The 19,498-nt window shown below is 41.2% G+C and overlaps 1 protein-coding gene across 1 annotated transcript in view; it reads left to right on the top strand.

The window, feature by feature from the left end:
• Positions 1-2,761: 2,761 nt before the first annotated feature.
• The window catches only part of CALD1 (caldesmon 1), a 195,213-nt gene continuing 178,476 nt past the window's right edge, over positions 2,762-19,498 (top strand). Inside the window, exon 1 of the mRNA XM_019750874.3 lies at positions 2,762-2,884. The gene's annotated coding sequence lies outside the window, so the exon portion shown is untranslated. The remainder of the gene's footprint in view (positions 2,885-19,498) is intronic.

The following is a 19,498-nucleotide window of genomic DNA, read 5'->3' as shown; positions in this document are numbered from 1 at the left end:
TGCATTTTCCAGCACTTCCCAGAAGAGAGCAAGGGAGAAGGAAAATTACTGTCTGGAGTGCAGTTGGCAGTGGCTTGGGGATCAACCCCTTGGCTCTGGCTTGGTTCTTCTATGGAGAAGCATCTTTAACTTTCACAGCCAGAGGGTGTTTTGCTTCTTTCTAGTGAGGGGTGAGAAGATAGGAGAGGAAATAGAAGCACAGAAATGAAAAACAAAGAATTCCTGAAGGTCTGATAAGCAGTTCAACTATGCACCAAAACATAAACATTTGGTCGAATTAGTTACTCCAAATACTTCATATTTCTAAAATCGAGCCACAGTTTTATTAGACTTTGAAGTTTTTCAGCTCTTGACAATCCTCTGCAAATCTAAGAGGGGTGGGGATTGGGGTTCATTTCCCTCCCTGAGATCCCAGCAGATACTTAGCTTCTTTGATGTTTGGTAAAATGATTTTGCTATTGTGTTGTTCCCCTCTTCGCAAATGGAGATGTTTTCTGACAATCATGCAAGTCAGCGTTCTTTAATGAACAAGAAACAAGCAGCATTTGCTGGAAAAGATTGGCTTGGAACTGATCAACAAAGCTCTGAGGGTTATTAAAATATCTGCATCCTGACATAATCTGCCACAATGCCGTCGTCTTAATTTCCATTCACCTTCTGTTGAATCACCTTTTGAGATTTTCATGATTTTATTCACAGAGTTTCTCACATATATAGGACTCAAATCTAATTTATTTATGCAATGGTGGAAATCACTTGTTCCTTGGGCAGAAGAATTACCTTCCATAAAATTGAATGTTTTATATGGTTTTCAAGCAGTTGGTTAATTTCCTCAATGCCGTCCTCTAATAAATGCAACCAAAAAATGGCCAATCAGAGCAGTAGTTTGCTATCATTTTAAAAGTAAGCAGGATGTGCAAAGGTCTAGAAAACTCTGGACCCCTCCTTTCCTACAGCACCCATGTTTGAGGGTGTTAAATTAATTAAACAAGGAGGCCTTAGACTGAGGCGGCTTTAACGCCTTAGTAACCTACACAAGCAAACCAAAACCTAAGCCTGCAGTGCCTCAAGGTTAAGAAATCAAAACCTAAGGACCATCAATCACAAAGAGCCACGCAGACTTTCCTAAGTAAGGCAACCACTTAAGCGATAGGCAATCAAATAATTTCCTTGCTTTGCTTTCCCATCTTATTTATAAAGTCTTTCCCCAGTTCCTGCTGGTGGAACATTCCTAACCACTTCTGGTTTGGTGCTACCTGATTCTAATTGATTTTTGCTCAGCTAAACTGAAAATTTAATGTTTCAGTTTACATTTTAACAAGGGGAAGGTCAAGGAGGGAAGATGAAAGGACAAGGCCCCATGGCTAAGCCCTTGGCCAATAAGACACTTTTTCTCTAGTAGCGCTTCATTGTACCACATAGTAATGAGAAATAGTTTATTAAAGCAGACGGTGGGTGGTGTTACTCAGCGCTGTCACTTTCTAGGCAAAGGAAAATGGCTGAGGAAGTATTATTCAAGTGTGCTCTCAGGCCTGAAATCTTTGACCTCATTCCCAGGAAGCAAGACCAGGGACTGCATCCAGATGTTTCTGTTGGGAGTGAGAATGTAGCTCAAGAGTTCAGCTCAGTTATTTAGTGGAGAAAATCAGAGGCCCTGCTTCTTTAGGGTTGGCTTTAAATATTTATTCTGTTCTCTTCTATCAGGAAATAGTTGTGTGTGTGTGTGTGTGTGTGTGTGTGTGTGTGTGTGTGTGAGAGAGAGAGAGAGAGAGAGAGAGAGAGAGAGAGAGAGAGAGCGCATGACAGACAGTGAGCAAGACTGATCACATAATTTTATGTAAGAAATATGGACATGTTGAAAGCATAGGAGGTTTACCTATTATGCAGATATTGCCTGAATTATCGGAAACTAGGCAAAATCAAAGTAAGCCAATCCAAGTAAGCTCACTAGAACAAGATTCCTTAGGAGACCTTATCTCTGAGTCTTTCTGGTCACTAGAACCATCTGTAAGTCTTGCCTCAAACCAGTCTCTCCCTTCGCTCCACAACCCCTGTGTTCCTGCTCTTCCTACGCCTTGGAAGACCCTTCTCTCTTTGCTCTTTAAAAGGCAGTTGAAATGCCTCTTCCTCTAGAAAACTCTTCTCGGAAAAAGGAGTGACCCCCTCCCCCTCTCCCCACACACACTTTCTCTGGACTGTCTCAGAACTTGCACTTCTTGATGGCACTGATTTCATTGTGTTACATATCAGAGCAATTTATATTCCCATCTTATCCCTTCTACTTATCTGGTTTTTAAGCTCCTGGAAGGCAAGGTCTCTGACATACCTTACTCTGTACCCCCTCGGTATTTAGCACAGTACCTTGTCGGTACTGTGTCAAAAGGTACACAATAAGTGTGTGTTTATTAATACTAAATACATCCAAAGCAAGATTGAATGCACAGCAGTGACCTGCAACCTAAATGTTCTTGCAAGCGAAGATAAAGGAACGTTTCAATTCCCAGGTTTTATGTCAGTCAAATAAATGCTTCCCTTATTTTTGCCATCACAACTTAATATCAAGCATCTTAAATTTGGTCAGCATTGACTGAGCCGTTGGGAGTGTAATAGTTTAAGTAAACATTTTTCTTTTTCTTTCTTTCTTTTTTTTTTTTCTTTCTTGGGAACAGATGACACTTTGCTGGACCAAAAGGAAAAATATCTGGGTGGGAGAAATAGGGTGGGGCCAGTGAAGCCTGCGTTCCGCTACTAGATTTAGTTGAAAATAGAAGCTGTTTGCAAGAACTCTAGCTGAAAGTGCCTGCCTCATACTGTACTCAGGGTGCCCTCCTTGAAGAAGTGAAAGCAGAAAGATTTGGGAGCTGAAAGCTAAGATGAACAAAAGGTAACTATTTTAAATCAAAACATATGCACGAAGGGTGAACTTAACCTCAACTCCAAGGGGCGATTGCCACTCAGCTCTCACTGCTTGGACTTATCTTCTCTGATAAATTTTCCCTGGTTACATTTTTTTAAAGGGGGGGTGGTGGTTGTTTTGCTGTCCCTTAGAAAGGAGATTTAAAATAGACTTTATTTCCTTTAGTGTCTTAGAAGTTATGCCTTTCATCTCCTGATTGGGCTATGTAATACGTGGTGCGATGTGGTCTGATTGTCTAAGTAATGAGAAGAAAAAGAACAGTGGTAGAAGAAAGAGAAGATAAAAAGGCAGATGGAAAGGAATGAATTCAATGCCTGTCTTTTTTGCTCAGTATCCAAGTGTTTTGGCAGACTTTGGAAACTTTTTTGTTGTGGTGATAGTGGAATGTACTTCTCCATTTGTGGTGTGCAATGTTATCTGTCATGGTTGTGTGGGTTGGATGAAGCAGCTGCTGCTGGTTCAGGTTGACTGGAAAGAACCTTAGACAGTCAGTGGGAAGAACTTAATTGGGCTGGAATCTCCAGCAGTGGTACCTTTAGGGCTCGGAGCTTGGATTCTATCATTTGGATATATCCCCCAATTTGGACTTTTGGGGAAGGAGGAAGCTGGTGAGAAATAGTGTCTGAATAATTGGTGATTAGTCTAATGAGACTGGAGAAATAAAAAGAGAAAAAGGACTATGCATTTTTTTCATAAATACAAAGAAATCCTTGTCAGCCCCGGAACCAACAATAGAAGTGAGGCAAGAGTACAGAGCAAGGAATGGGACTTTCACAGGACAAAGCCAGAAGAGCGAGTTAAAAGGCAGATGTTGGAATGGAGCTAGCCTAGGAGGATTTCCAGATGCAGAAGGTCAAGGTGCACCTGCCGCCAGAGACCCAGGTGGTCATTCCAACATTGTGAAGGAATTCGGTTTAGCCAATCCTAGAGGGGGGTTTTCAGAGTTCCATAAGACAGCAGGAAGGTTCAGTGGTGCCAAGGAAATACACAGATCTCTGAGGTGCCAGAGGCACAGGGATGGACTACACTTCTGTAATTTAATTTAGAGAACAAACAGGTTTCTAGAGTTCTGCGTTAGACAAAAGAGGGTCTTGATATGACAGAAAGAACAGATTCTTTAGGGAATGGGCTTCATGGTAAAGAATAGCCCCCTAGAAGGAAACCAGTATGTATGCGTCTCTGGAACTAGAGAAGTGTGAGGAAGAAATAGAAGCATGAGGAGGACCCCTTGAGAAATCCCCAAACAAGTGAGAGAACTGGGAACTATGGGGTCATGCTGGGTGTCGTCTCTTAGAATCTGATGACCTACCAGTCAGCTGAGGGAACACCCCTCCAATCTATGACTTCCTCTGCCACGTTTCTACCCATTGATGATGGAGCCTACAGTCTAAATCGTCTAATAAAATGACACTTGCCACTTTACCATCCTCTCCAAACATCCGGCCTTTCCTTGGTCTCCTTCTTAATCAGGAAATTCCTTTTTAAAACCACATTGGTTGCCTTGGACATTTTTTGTTGTTTCCTGCTCATTTGGGGCTTTTAGCTTTCCCAGTGCTTTTTTCTGTTAATTAGGGTCCATTCAGGAGACGAAACCCCTACTGGTTATTTGAAGTGAGAGAATTTAATATATGAAAAAACAACAACAACACTGTTCATGAGATATAAAACTGTTAACAAGGTCAGTAAAAGGATAAATGGAGAACTCTTAAGCTATCATGGAGGAAGCAACAACCGGAAGCAGCTATCACCCCTAGCATTGAAAGAACACAAGGAAGAGGCTGGGGTTATTAATATTTAGAAACTTAAAGGAGGGCTCCCACAGTGCTGAAATTCAGATTTCTGAGGAGAAGAGGCTGCTTAGCTGGCGTTGGTGCCTCTGAGCTTGGAGGAGAGGCCTCAGGAAACCTAGATTTCTGAGGAGAGCACAGAGTAGATGTCTTGGGGGATTGGGTGGAGGGCTGATATGGCAAGTGTTGGAAAAACTGCAAACTAGATTCAATTGCCACTTCAGGAAGGAACTGCTATTGCTAGGATGGCTTCCAGACCTGCCAGCAGACAGGAAACAAGCAACCCCCTTCCTCCATTTAGTCCGTTGGGCTCCCTCTGGCGCCCCCTATTGGCAGAGCCGAGCTGGCTGTCAAAGCAGAATAGAGAACTGTGCATTGGAGCTGAGAGATAACACCTTATTAGTAGACACACTCTCCTTATAGCTCCTTGGGGGAAACAGCTAGTTCTTTTCTATTAGAATCATGTATTATTAGTTGCAGCTAGAATTGTATTTGTGGCCTTTCCAGGTACCTTTTCTGGGAAGGGAGAACCTCACCTTTCTTCTCTAGACTTTAAAAACTCTGCCTTCCTAAAGTCTAAGACACATATATGGATGCTTATGCTTATTCTTTCTTTCCTAGTTATTACAAGAAAAAAAATCTACTTCCATTTTTTTTCTGAAAGGTGAGAGCAAGTCAAGAACATGTCTATCACCATATAAGATACAATATTCAGTGATCAATTCTAGATCTTACTCCTACACTAGTTTCATCTGTCAGAAATTTGTAATTAATTTTCTCCTTTAATCAGGGGCCATAGAAAAGTTCCAAAACAACTCATTTATGTTCTTCTCTAAGTCACCCGTTCTCTACAGTCTTTCCACTGGCGGGTTACTCATGTAAATACCTTCTCGACATATAGTACCAGGCAGTCTCTCCTTATTATAGGCCTATTGCTTGGCAATAGGACATCCTCTTCCATCACTGTATTTTAACCTGGAGTCCCTTCCCACCATGTCTCAAAAATCACATTCTAGAATAAGCTCAAGCTTACTTTGTTTATAACACACACTCAGCAGGTTGGAGAGAGAGTATGATGTAGTGCGGACTGATTCGCTCATGTCTAAATTCCTGGTCTCCCATTTATCAGCTCTTTATGTCCTTGTGCAAATTACTCAGCTCCTGTAAGCCTCATTTTCTCCATCTGTAAAATGGAAGGAATAATAGTACCCACTTTATAGAGTTGTCCTTAAGTTTAAAAGTGATATGCTGATAGTAAATAATCAATGACAGCGATTATTAGTATAAATATTTTGAGGCTATAAGTATTATTTTCATCGCCCATCTTCCCTCCAATATTTTTGGGGCACAACACACTAGGCGTCTCCAAGACTCTTATTCATCTTCTCATCTTACTTGTACTTGTTGTCCTCTACAGGTACCCCTTTCATAGGTTTACCAAAGTGATCGTCTCCCTCTCCTTTATTTAATTTGAAGTTTTTCAGTCAGGTCATCTAGACTCTGGTCCAATATCCTTTCCTGGCCAAGAATTCATCATTCTTCCCATTTAAATTTTGTCAATACGAAATGGTATTTCTACATTGGCATGAAATGTTTTTTCATTATTGGAATAGTGACAAAACGCTTCATTATTATTTCATTTTGCATTTCTTTGATTATAAGTGGTGTATGTTTACTGTTACTTGGGTTTCCTCCTCCATGAATTCACTTCTCATATCCTTTGCCTGCTTTCCCATTGGATGGTTTATCGATCTTCTTATTGATACAGAAGTGCTTTATATATTATGGATTTTGATCAGGGCAACTTCAAGGGCACCATTCACCTTGTAATCCACTTGAATGGCGCCCCCTGGTGGTGTGCAAACACAGCCTATGCAACTGTACATGGCAGTTCTTAATTTTTGCTTGTGATGATTTGTGTGAATATTTATCCTTAATCTGTCTCTTGTCTTTTAACTTTGCTTGTTAGTTTTCACAGTGGCAAAGTCATGTTTTTAGTCATATCTGTTGGTCTTTTCCTTTGTGTTGTTTGCCTTCTCAGTCTTATTTAAAATGGTCTTTCCTACACAACATAATAAAACATTTTTTGTACTTCCTCTGATTGTTTCATCATTTTCCATGCTTCTATCTTTAATGTACATGAAAATTATTAGTGAATGATGTCAAATAGGGATCTAAACATTTTTTCCTAGTGGAAAACCAATAGTCTCAACAGATTATTGGATAGACACCATTTCCCCTTGTCTAAAATATGATACTATTTTATTATATACTATTTTATTATATACTATTTTTTCTCTATGCAAGAGTCCATTTTGGGGCACTGAATTCTTTTATAATTAAAATAATATTTGGATAAACTATTCATTTAGCTACACTAGTCAAGTGTTATCACTATCTATTAATAAGTGACAGTGTGAGATTGAAATAAAAACTTTAATCTATAATATACAATTTGATGTTATAGTAAATTATATATTATAAATTATACAGAGTTCTCACTTATCAAAAAAGGCTCAGTCAATCTCAATAATCTATTTGTCATCTATATAAAGACCCCACATTGAAGATCCATCCCTCTGTTATAAACATACGGTTAGAACTAGTACATCTTACATAATTTTTAAACACAAGATCCTGATGCCCAGTTCAGCAGCTAACTTGTATTTCTTCCTGAAAATTATGCTTGACTTGAAAACTCTTAACTTCATTTAACCATATACATAGTACATTAATAAAAATTAATGAATAAACTTTCACCTTTAAATGAATTGATCACTTGCAAACAAGAGCTCAAAGATATTATAGACATGTGAGTTTTTTCCATGGGCCCATAAGAACCTTAAATGCAGGATACGTCGGTATAGCACAGTCTGACAAATAGTGGGCACTGAATAAATATTTGCAGGATGAGTGAAGCCAGTACTAAGCTTAACATTAAAAACATCACTTATGCTTTCTTTTTTCTAGACACTTTACTAATTTGCTTCATTCAGAGTGGCTATTTAACTCTCACTGCTTTAAGACATATGATATTAGAATTTGGCAGGAATCTGACTTTCTTTGCCAGAAAACTTGGAGTCAATTTAATTTTTTCTCCGAGATTTATTTAAACCCAGAGAAAGACTTAGTGATTTGGTTAATGGTTAAAAAAATACCAAACACGAAAAAACTACCTGAAGTGGAAATCTTATTGTCCATGTTTGCTTTCCATATGGACCAACTGAATGAAAACTACACTTTATCTACTGTCCCTTCTGTCCAGGGACCACTGTCTACATAGAGAGAATGTGAATGTCTCCCTCTGGAGATCTGCAGTACTCAGTGCTGTCCTCCTTCCCTCCCCAACACCCATTCTTCTCCACTTTTCTAATCAGACAGACGGCTCGGACTACCCTGCTCTCTGCCGTAAGCTGGCGTGTGGACTCCTAGACTCTGCAGCTCTGTGTTCCTTCAAGACCTCACTCCACATGCGTACTGCAAAGATTGCTCATGAAATTATCCCCAGAGACTGTTAGCAGTTTCCACATCTGAGTTCTTCTTGAGGATGTTCGTAAAAGAGTTCAAATGGTCTACTTTGTGGCGACTTTTAAAATATGGAGTCCAGGAACTCTGTTTTCGAATGGCTACAGCGGAGGATCGCTTGCTCACTCACACAAGCCATAGAGCTGTGGACCATGCATGAGCATCTATTTCATGCCAGTGGAAAGTTTGCCTCTGGACTCAGATTTGGGGCCCAGAGATTGTGTTCAGTGTAGCAAGCATAGTCTGCATCTCCCCACCCAGAAACTGTCTGCGAGTGTATTCCACATGCTGGTATTTTTTAGTAATACTGGCTTATTCAGACTGGCATGTGCAACTTTGTTCTCCTTTCTTGAAGCATGTGTGAGGGAATGCAAACACAGGTCAAAACTCCTAGACTCATAGATTCTTAGAACTGAAAATGCCTTAGAGATCTTCTAGTCTAACCATCTCATTTTAGAACTTGGATGATTACCTTGTTGACTTGACTTGATTATGTATCTATGTCATATATGATATATATGTATATATATATCCGTATTAATAATAGTGAATAAGTGAATAATAATTAATGTACATTTAAACTTTAAATGAACTGATCAATTGGGATAAGAATCCAAACGTATTTATAAAAACATGTAGTTCTCCTTTTTGTAAAATTTTCATAGCATCTATTGTGTGTGTGTGTGTGTGTGTGTGTGTGTGTGTACAATTACAAGGATGTGAGGGTGGAGAGGTTGCTGACCACCACCTGTTAGACTGATAGGAATGGTTAAAATGTAGAACAGTTTGCAGCTACATGTGGGACTCTGGCTGGCTGCTTTATACTTCAAAGTTGGTTTTATTTTGTGACACAGTTTCTTATCACATTTTATGTATTATTCCTCAAAGGGATGCTGGGAAGGAGCCTGCCTTTATTGCTGTTCTCAGTTGGCATGTGAGAAAACTGAGTTCACATAAGCGTGACATCCTCTTACTGGAACTATATGCTTAAAATAACCCACGAGATCCGGTCAACTATCAGCTCACTACCCTTTTCTGTTCCCTGCTCCTCCAGCCCGAGGGCCTTTCACACAGATGAAACTGATGCTACATGGAAATTCCCAATATCAAGAGGTTTTTAAAAACCCCATGGGACACTGGATAAGGCGCATCCCCACGTGTGTGTGTGTGGGGGGGGGTTTCTGAATATCAAATAATACCTTGGAGATTCTGTAGATCTTTCTAGCTAGTGCGTTGTGACCCCCACCCCCCACACACATATGCTTCAGTGCCGGGTGTATCACCCTCCTATGTATGAACAGCTACTCAGAGCCAATTAAGCCTATAAGCTATGACCTCCAGCCACTTAGAGTCGACAGATATACTGGTGAGAGACCAATCATTCCATAAATATTTGTTGAGTCACTGTACTGGGCATTGCAGAGATCATGATCAAAGGATAGATCTGTCCCTATCCTCAAGAAGTTCAAAGTGGATGGTGGGTACTGATAAGTAAAGAGACAATTGCAAAAGTTCACTGTTTGGTGGGCTAGGAGGAGTACAAACCTCAGCTGTGGGCAGTCCGAAAGACCTCCTAGGGGAAGGCCTGAGGGAGCTAGCTGGACGCAGATGTGGGGGAACAGTGTTGAAGGCAGAGAGAACAGTATATAGGAGCGCCTGAGGACACGAGGGAGCAAAACATGGAAGGCAATGAAACCACTTCAATTTGGGTGAAGCATAGCATGAAGGGTATGTGTGTCGAGGAGGGAAGGGAGATGACCGAGGTGCTACTGGAAAGATGAGTCGAATCTAGATTCTTAAGAGATGGCCTGGTTAGCTCTGTGTAGTCCATGCATCAGTCATTCACTCATTCGTCAAATTCTGTTGAGCGTCTACCGTGTTCCACGAAATAGTGCTGGGAATAAAACATAAAACAGACAAAGAATGTGCCCTCAATGAATCTCCATTCTAGTGAAGGTTGGAGGAAAGTCAATGAACAAGCAATCAAATTGAATATATAATACGTCCCATGGTGACAAAGACTAAGAAGCAAAGTAACTCGGGGGGAAGGGGGTGGTAGTGTTGGGAGATGGTTCTCACTTCATGCAGAATCCATGAGGACTCTTTGATATGGTGGCATTCAGTGGAAATCTAAAGTGCAAGAGGGGGTCATGTAGATATTTATGTGGAAGAAGGAATTGCCCCTACGAAGGGCCCCAAGCAGCCATGTACTTGTTGTGTTTCAGGAGCTACCAGAGACCATTCTGGCTAGAGCAGGGGACAAGAGGATGGCAGTGGTAGGAAATGAAATCTGAGAGGTGGAGGGGAAAGATCACAGAGGAACATGTCGAATTTTATTCTGAGTGTAATGCGAAATCAAAGAAGAGTTTTCAACGGGAAGGTGGCATGACCCTGTTTGTATAGTTCTAGCTGCAGAAGAAGAATGGATTGAGGATGAGGGTTGGGAATGGGGAGCTAGACTGGCAGGGAGATCAATTCATTGCAGAAAACCAGATAAGCAATGTTGACCCAAACAAAGTAATGGCAGTGGGATAGACTACACATTAGAGGCAGAAAAAAGACAAATTTGGAGGATGCCAAGGGTCGCTCTCCTTTGGTTCCAAATTATTTTGACCACAACTTGCACACTGTCTGAAGTTTTCCCTATTACAGTATCTCTTTTTTATTTTTTATTTTTTCTTTGGGAAGGGGAACAGGACTTTATTGGGGAACAGTGTGTACTTCCAGGACTTTTTTCCAAGTCAAGTTGTTGTCCTTTCAATCTTAGTTGTGGAGGGTGCCGTTCAGCTTCAAGTTGTTGTCCTTTCAGTCTTAGCTGTGGAGGGCGTAGCTCAGCTCCAGATCCAGTTGCCATTTTTTCTAGTTTGAGGGGGCGCTGCCCACCATCCCTTGCGGCACTCGAGGAATTGAACTGGCAACCTTGTGGTTGAGAGCCCACTGGCCCATGTAGGAATCAAACCGGCAGCCTTCGGAGTTAGGAGCATGGAGCTCTAACTGCCTGAGCCACCGGACCAGCCCTACAGTATCTCTTTTGAGTTGAAAAAATGGAAGCTCCTTTTAAAGCAAATGATGTTTTATTTCATCTTAAATGCATAGTGCTTAGAGAGAAAGATAAGAAACAGAATTATACGGAATACAATACCATTTATATAAATTAAAAAGCATGCACACCAGACAGTTCTTACAAAAATGGGAAGAAACATGCAATATAAAATATACAAAATAAACAGAACAGAATGGTTGCCTACAGTGCAGAGAAGTGAAAGAAGAGGATGTTATGAAAACAACAACATCCAGTTTTATTTTTGTTTCTCCTCACCCCACTCCCTGCCCCAACCCTGTTTTCCAAAAGATACCTTATTCCGACATTTAAGAAAAAACTTTAGTGTTTTCCTTTCTGTGCACAGTGGAATTTCACCAATTTCTTTGGAATGACAAGTATCAGAAAAAGTTCTGTGGCTGCTAAAACCACTGTTCCATAATCTGTCAAGATTCGACGTCTCATAGGCAGAAAATTTGCAGTGGATTAATTTAAAGTTAAAAAAATAAAACTTGGCAGTCAGGAGGCTACTTGGATTTTATCTCAGTTCTACACTGATAATGACTCATAGCTAAGTACCGCTTAACATGTTTACATTTATTAATCTATTTGAACTTCATATCAACTCTTCAAGCCAGCTATTTTACAAATGAGAAAACTAAAGCTCAGAGAGATTAAATGACTTACTAAGGTTGCCTAACTCGTAATCTGTGCTCTTTTTGTGTTCGGCTGGAAGGTTCTTAGTTAAACTGTCTTTGTTTCTCATAAGTGAACATTATAACATTTGCCAATTAACTTTATGGCATGTATAAGAGAAATGTGATGATAATATGGGTGGCATGGTTATTTGGAATAAAAATGCTAAAAAAATAAATTAATACATAATAAAGTTATTGATTTTATAAAGTAGTATATTTAATGTATTAAATGATGTCTTTAGTTAATTATTATTGAAACATTAAATATATTAACACATAATAGATGTATTAAATACATGAACAGAGTAATATATTACTGTATAAAATAAATGACTAAATTGTGTATTAAGTAAATTAATACATCCTTCATATGAAAATGAATTAATATGTAATATTTGCATACATGCAGATAGGTATTTGTCATTATTTGTACGTTTCATTTATTATTATTTTTGAAATATTTACAAGAAGGTCTTTGCTCCTTATCAACTGTCTTGAAGGGATGGTATTTAGCAGGCACCTGGGCACTCCTAAACTGGATCCCCACCATTCAGCACCCTTCTCTTTGAATTTTCCAAGGGGAGTAAACACAGAGTCTAGTGTAGGGTGAAAGATCATTTCACCTATTATTTGGAGCCTTGTCCCCGAATCCAAGGTATCCCCCAAGTGAGTTTGGCTGGGCTGCAATTAAATCTACAGTTACATTTTGGATATTATCACTCCACTGAGGAAGAAAGGCTAGTTCGAAGCCCACCAGCCAGAAAAATGAAGAGGAAGTGAGAAAGAAGGGATGGCCAGGTGCTCTCCCAAGTGAATATAACCCCAGCTGCTCCTTAATACTCCAGTCTGGTCAAGGTACAGCATCTGACCCCAAATAGATCTGCCTTACGGCTTTAGCCCCTCGCCCCTAGAAGATGTTGCCCTCTCAGTCTCCTTGAACTTGAGCAGTTGCTAGCATCGGTTTTCTTCGAGGGAAGGGAATGTTAGAGTGATGGATTGGGAGGGTTGCTGAAAGCTCTCCTAGCTAACAGTACCCATCGTAAGAAGAACCCCCAAATGCAGGAATGATATCAGGAAGCTGAAATTCTCTAAAATTTATCCATTCATTCCATAATGTTTGTGTTAAGCATTACATCTCTGTACTGGGATACAGAGATGAGAACCTGCTTATATATACACGGGAAGGGAAAGAGGGGCTGTGAATAATCAATTTAAAGGAAAAGTTCCCAGAAATTATACATTTCGACAGAGTAAGAAAGAGATATAGAGCTGGGCTAAGGAGATAATTTGTAAGGACATAGATTCATATGGAATATCAGGAGAAATTAAAAATAATACATAAACTTGAGATCTGTGTCTTGAAAGAAGGCAACATAGATGGCATGAGACATTGAGAAGCCTGATGTTTTAGAGCTTTAGAATGAAGGATATGCCAGTATTCTTCCGATACTCTTTTAGGAGGAGAGGTTGTCTCAGCAATGAGGTCTAATTCTTCAGACAGAAATATCCAGAAAGAGTAATTTATCAGCCACCACAGATTGCTGGAATCATCTCTCTCAACTGACCATCCCCTTGCGCTTTGGGTCAAAACCCTACCACCTCTTTTCTGTGTCCTGAGGGGACTGCTCATTGAACAGAGGCCTTGGTTCAAATGGCTGCCTGAGTTTTTTGTCTCAGGATGTATTTCCCACAGTAAGTTAGTAAGTCGGCACTCTCGTTTCTAAAGCAACTCTGGCCATCCCCACTTGTTTGTTTGTTTGTTTGTTTGTTTATTTGTTTTAATGGTGTCATAACTTCTTTGTTTTCAGAAGAATTGTGAACCAAGTGTCCCCCAAAGTCCAGACACAGGAAGTTCTATTTGAAGTATGCCTGGAATCCGTGAGCACATAGGAGGACTGTGGTCCATGCTTCCCCTCCCCCAGTCACCTACACCTCTTCATGAGGATACTCACCGTGAGACTCCAGGGTCCACAGCCTAGACCCACACCCACTCTCACCATTCCCCAAGCACTGGCTCCAATCTCCCGTCTTGGTACTGGGTTTGTAAACAGTGGAACATCAATAGCTTTCATCAAGATACCTTAATTTTTTGTTTATTTGTATCTTTTAATTCTGACCCAAAAGAGAAAAGGAAGAGAGAGAGAAATTAGTGTAATATGTGGCTGGTGATTTTAAGATCTGACCCCTATATTTAAAAAATATAGTGGCGCACACTTTCAAAGACAAAGAGAGAAGCACGAGGAGCCAGGGAGCTCGGGGGAGACTGCCAAAGGCGCAGTAGCCAGGGGCCTCAGACAGAAGCGCTCAGAAGAGGAAGGCTGAAGGCAAAATGTCCAGGGTTCCACAAGAGTGGAGGTCCTGGGAGAAGAAAGGGGGAGGGCCCATCATCAACTAATCATCTGGGGAAATTTGACATGAAAAGAGTGAAGCTGAAAGAAGCAAGAGTCATTCAAAGGAATTATTCCCACAAGCCTGGGATGTATTTATAGACAGAACACGGCGACCAATGGAGAAGAGGAGGGCATGAAGGAGCGTGAGGTGGGATGTCAGGCCCAGGTGAAGACTCAGAAGAAGGAAACTTGCAGCTGCAAAGCTATCTCAGGTCTCTCACACACGTACTGGCTGTGGCACAGTGGTCACACCTCCAGCATAGCTTGATCAGTGGTAAGCTGCATCTATGTTACGCAGTTACTTTGCTCGTTCCAAACAGCCATCTCTCCCCATATGTTACCAGACTCAGCTATCTCTTGGAAAATCCGTTTTCTCTTTTTTTGAGATCTTAAAAATAGTCTGCCCCCAAGAGAAATCACTGCCTCTCAGATGACATTCTACAGAACCTCACCCAAAATAGATCAAATATTTTAAATGTTTTCTTATTTGCACCCCTCACAAATATGCCTGCAATGCAAAGCCAATTATGAGATTGGCTTTCTTTTTTTTTTTTCTTCCTGAAATCAGTGAAGGATATGTTTCCTGGTTGGGAGGGGACACCAGGCCTTGCCACATGGTCTTGGTTGGGTTTCAGATAGCCTTCGTTAAGCATGGGCCAGCAAGAGGAAACGCACGCCACTAGGTAAACACATTCCAAGCAATGGGGTCTTCCTTAGCAGTAGCCATCTGGGAGTCCATCTTGTACATGTGTGTGAGTGTCCCTGTTAGAAGGGCAGCTTTTAAAAGCCAGGCATGGTGTTTTTACAAGATTATAAAAGGCATAAAGCCTAACACTAAGCCTTGCAGGTAATTGATGGTCAGAGATTGGTTGAGTGAGTGAATGAATGAATAAATGAATGAATGAATGAATGAATGAATGAATGAATGAATCTGAGAAAAATCCACTTACAGCTCTGAATGTCTCATATACCTGTTGGAGACCAAGAGGAATTTCTCATGGATGCAACCTTTTTGCTTTCTATGAGGATAGAGCAAATCCAACAGCTAAGAATAAATGGGGAGAGTGGAAACCATAGAGACATCCAGTTACCCTCCTTGGTTCCAGAAATAAGGAGACAGTGCTTTCCAGTAGGGAGACTGAGGGAATGAGCCAGTCCTGTTGGGTGTAAGTGGGGAAAGGTAGCGTTTGTCTCAGATGCTCCTTCGTCTACACTGGGTTCTCTCTGATCATGCCCTCTTTCCATTTTGTCAGGTCTTTCATTCTTATCCCAGACAGCCAATGCCTTTGTTTCCTACCTGGTGCCCCACGAGCCCCGCCCCTCTCTCTTCCTTCTGTGCCCCCGCAAAATGGGTCAATGCAGTCTCACTTCATTTGCATCCTACTCATAAAACAATGGTCATTAAGGCACCAAGACAGGCTTTAGTTGAAGGTGTTCATACTTAAGGAGTAACTGTGGCTTCTGCAGTGTCACAGCCTTAATCCAAATGTGTAATAAGTTGAGGACTTCACATTCAGGCCAGGTCCACTCTCCCTGCTAGTCCCTGGCCCTCAGTGAGTTGCATGCTGGTCTGAGGACAAAGATGAGCAGTGGCCTTTCTCTGTGTCGCATTGGTGACCAGATACTAACTAGTGCCATGAGGAGAGAATTCGCATCTGTACAGCAGTTTTGTAAGGAAAAATAAAAAAAAATTTAAGAACACTACAAAGCTGTGTCCATGCTCCGCAGAATTAACCAATGTCATCATTTTGGCATCATTGCTTCAGATCTCCTGTTACATATTGCGGATAAAGTTCAAGTTCCTTGGTTTTTTGTGACTAGCATCATTCTCTCCCTTCTCGTGGGCAACCTCTATATTGAATTGGGTGTAGTTCTCGTCTACCGTTACACAGATCCATAAATAATTCATATGAATGGAGTCATTCCCGCTGCGACTTGCTGTTGTTTTCACACAACCATGTGTTTTTGACATCCAAGCGCTTCTAGTTCCCTCATTTTAGCTACTGTATAGCATTCCATCCTATATGGTCGTATATGTGGCCTCTTCCCAGATGGTCACCATTGGGGTTCTTGCTGGTGGTCTTTCTATTACAGACAATACTCTAATGAGCTTTCTTTTCCATGGCTCCTCTCTAAAGGGTGTGAGAGTGTTCCAAGAGAATATGCCCAAAATGGGATTGCTGGCTAAGGCATGCAGGGGCTGAATATGAACTAGATATGGCCAAATTACTCTACAAAGTGAATTTACTTTCCTATCCAAAATGTGTAAGAATTTCTTTCTGCACGTGGTCAACAACGCTCTGCTTTACAAGATTAAATGTCTTTTTCTTTACCAATTTGTTGGCTATGAACTGGTGTCATTGTTCTAACTTACACTGGTTACTACTAATGCGAGGTGGCTACTAATGAGGTTTTGGGCCCTCGTATGTTCGCTTCTGTGGATTGTTATATCCTAGTCCCATTTTTTATTGGTCTTTCTCTCCCCGCCCTACCATCCACCAATCTATTTTTAACCATGTTTTTCCCCTCCTAGATGCTAATTCTTCCCTTTATACGTTGCACATTTCTTCTTGGCTTGTCTTTTCACTTTGTATACGGTGGCTTTTGTTGAATGGAAGTTTTTACATCTTGAAGTAACCGAATTGTCTGTAGTTTAACTAAATTTCTGTACTTTAATGCTAACTTGACATATATAAATATTGGTTCGTTTTTTCTTGGTTAAAAAGTGCTCCAGAATCTCCATGATTTGCAATAGCAACCCTGTGCTTCTTACTCCTTTCCTGTGAGACCTGGGTCAGGACCGGCTCCACTCACTTGTGCTAGCACAGCTCCTGTGTCTTCTCTTTCTGGAACGCTAGAGGATGTTTTCTGTGTCGCTGTAACAAATTACCACGCACTGGGTGGCTCCACACAGCAGAAATGTATCCTCCCATCATTGTGGAGGCCAGAAGTCCAAAATCAAGGTGCCGACTGGGTGGTTGGCTTTTTCTGGAGGCTCTGAGGGAGAATCTGTTCCAGTTGTCGCTCCCAGCTTCTGGGGGTCAGGGCCAGTGCTTAGCATTCCTTGGTTGTGAATGCATCACTCCAGTCTCTGCCTGCCTTCACATCTCCCTCTCCTCCTCTGTGTCTTGTGCGTCTCAAATCTCCCTCTGCCTTTTTCTTATAAGGACACTTGTTATTGGATTGAGGGCCCAGCTAGATAGATAACTCAGTGTGATCTCATCTCCAGATCCTTAATCATATCTACAAAGACCCCATTTCCAAATAAGGTCACACTTACAGGTTCTGGATGAATGTATCTTTTATGAATGGCGGGGGAGAGGGGTTGGGGGGGTCAGGGAAGGACACCTTACAACCCACCCCATGGCGTATGTTATCATGACAAAGGGCAGACACTGAAGGGTAAAAGCAAAACACAAGATGACTCTTAAAGACTCCACTCCTCCGAGGCAGCCATCCCTTCCGGCCACATCCCATTGGTCAAAGCAAATCCCAGGTCAGGCCTACCCGCTGGGAACACTACAGACACAAGGCAAAGAATGGGAAGGTTTAATCCCATTAGAAGAGGAAGTGAACAGTTGGCTACAATAATCCAATCTCTCATGAACGACATTATTTTTAAAGTCTAACAATACCATGTGACTTTTAATAAAAAGCCGTGGTCACCTACCCCACCCATGCCCATATCTGACCCTCCAAGTAAGCAGTGGCTCTCATTTCCTTCTCAGTCTCCTTTTCTGGGCGCCAAATGTGGGGGTGTCAGTTCCCAGACCTCTTTTCTCCATTGTTTGCCCCCCTTCAGGTAACTTATTCCGGGTTTAAAATACTGTCTGTAAACAGATGACTCTCAAACGTGTGTCTCAGGCGTCATTCTCTCCCCCAAACACCAGATTTGTACATCACACTACCTATCTGCGCTTCTGTTTGGATGCCTTTCGTCTTCTTATTATGCCCAAAATGTGTCTCACATGATTCCCACCCCTGCTTGTAAACCTATGCCTCCCTCAGTCGTCCCCAGTTCATTAAATAACACTACCATTCACTTAGTTATTCAGACCATAAAAGGAGGCATCCTTGGTTCCTCTCTTTTTTCTCACATCCCTCATCCAAACCATCCGTCCGGATGTATCCAAAAGTCAATTCTTTCTCAGTCCCCTGACCACAGCTGCTCTAGTCCAAGCCAGCACCTCTTGCCTATGAAGAGGCATTAGCTTGCTCCTGCTTCTACGCTTGCAGTCTCGCCTGTTCTATACAGGGCGGCCGGTGTTCTGCTCATCTGCCAATGACTTTCCATCTCACTTTGAACAAAACCTAAAGTCGTTTGGTGGCCCTAAGGCTCTGGATGACCCGATCTGGCCATGGGCGATCACTCCTCCCGTTACTCTGGACTTGGTTATTCCTTTAATAGGCACCACACTTTTTGCTGTGGGGAATGCCTTCATATATTGTTGTGGCTTACTTCTTCACTTTATGCATCTCTCTATTGAAAAACTTCTGCAGAGAGGGCTTCTCTGACTGTCTCTATCCCTTTACCCTCTGTTGTCCTTTTCTTTATAGCACAGGTGGTAGACAGTAAATGTCTGTTCTGTGAATGAATGAACTAATTGGGGAGGGGAGTGGTATTTATTTTCATGTTCCTAAATAATATGCTAATTCTTCTATTTATTAACATTTCAATAGTAAACATTAACTATCGATGTCCTGCTAAACAAAGTGAGGGTTGAGCTCTCTCAGCCACCATCATCCTGCTAACGTGTTCTTGCCCGTTATCCTCTAAATCTAATTACATCACCATTGTTTTGGTGAAATCAATATACAGTGTTTACATTATTATGACAGTGTAAATTTTTCTCACAGTTGAACTATAAAGTATACAATGATCACTTTCCCTTTCTCATACAAATATTTTGGTTTTCCTGAAATTATGATGACCTCAGTCTTACATTTACTAATTTCCTGTGTACCTATCACAAATGCTTTCCCCAAGGACATACCAGGTAATTTCTCTATTTGACTTTTCCTTAAAACAGGAAAAGTTTCCTGGGGTCCTTTCCTCTATTGGTTGCTTTTTTGACCAACTATTATTCTGGAATTTTCTTTCACCATCGTCGTGGGACCACCCTTCACGTCTCTCATGGGTT

This window comes from Rhinolophus sinicus, chromosome 8 (assembly GCF_057876585.1).
Source record: "Rhinolophus sinicus isolate RSI-liver-muscle chromosome 8, RSI-T2T, whole genome shotgun sequence".
Taxonomy (NCBI): Eukaryota; Metazoa; Chordata; class Mammalia; order Chiroptera; family Rhinolophidae; genus Rhinolophus; species Rhinolophus sinicus.
The sequence above is the reverse complement of the archived record's forward strand: the minus strand, read 5'-3'. Positions and strand labels throughout refer to the sequence as shown.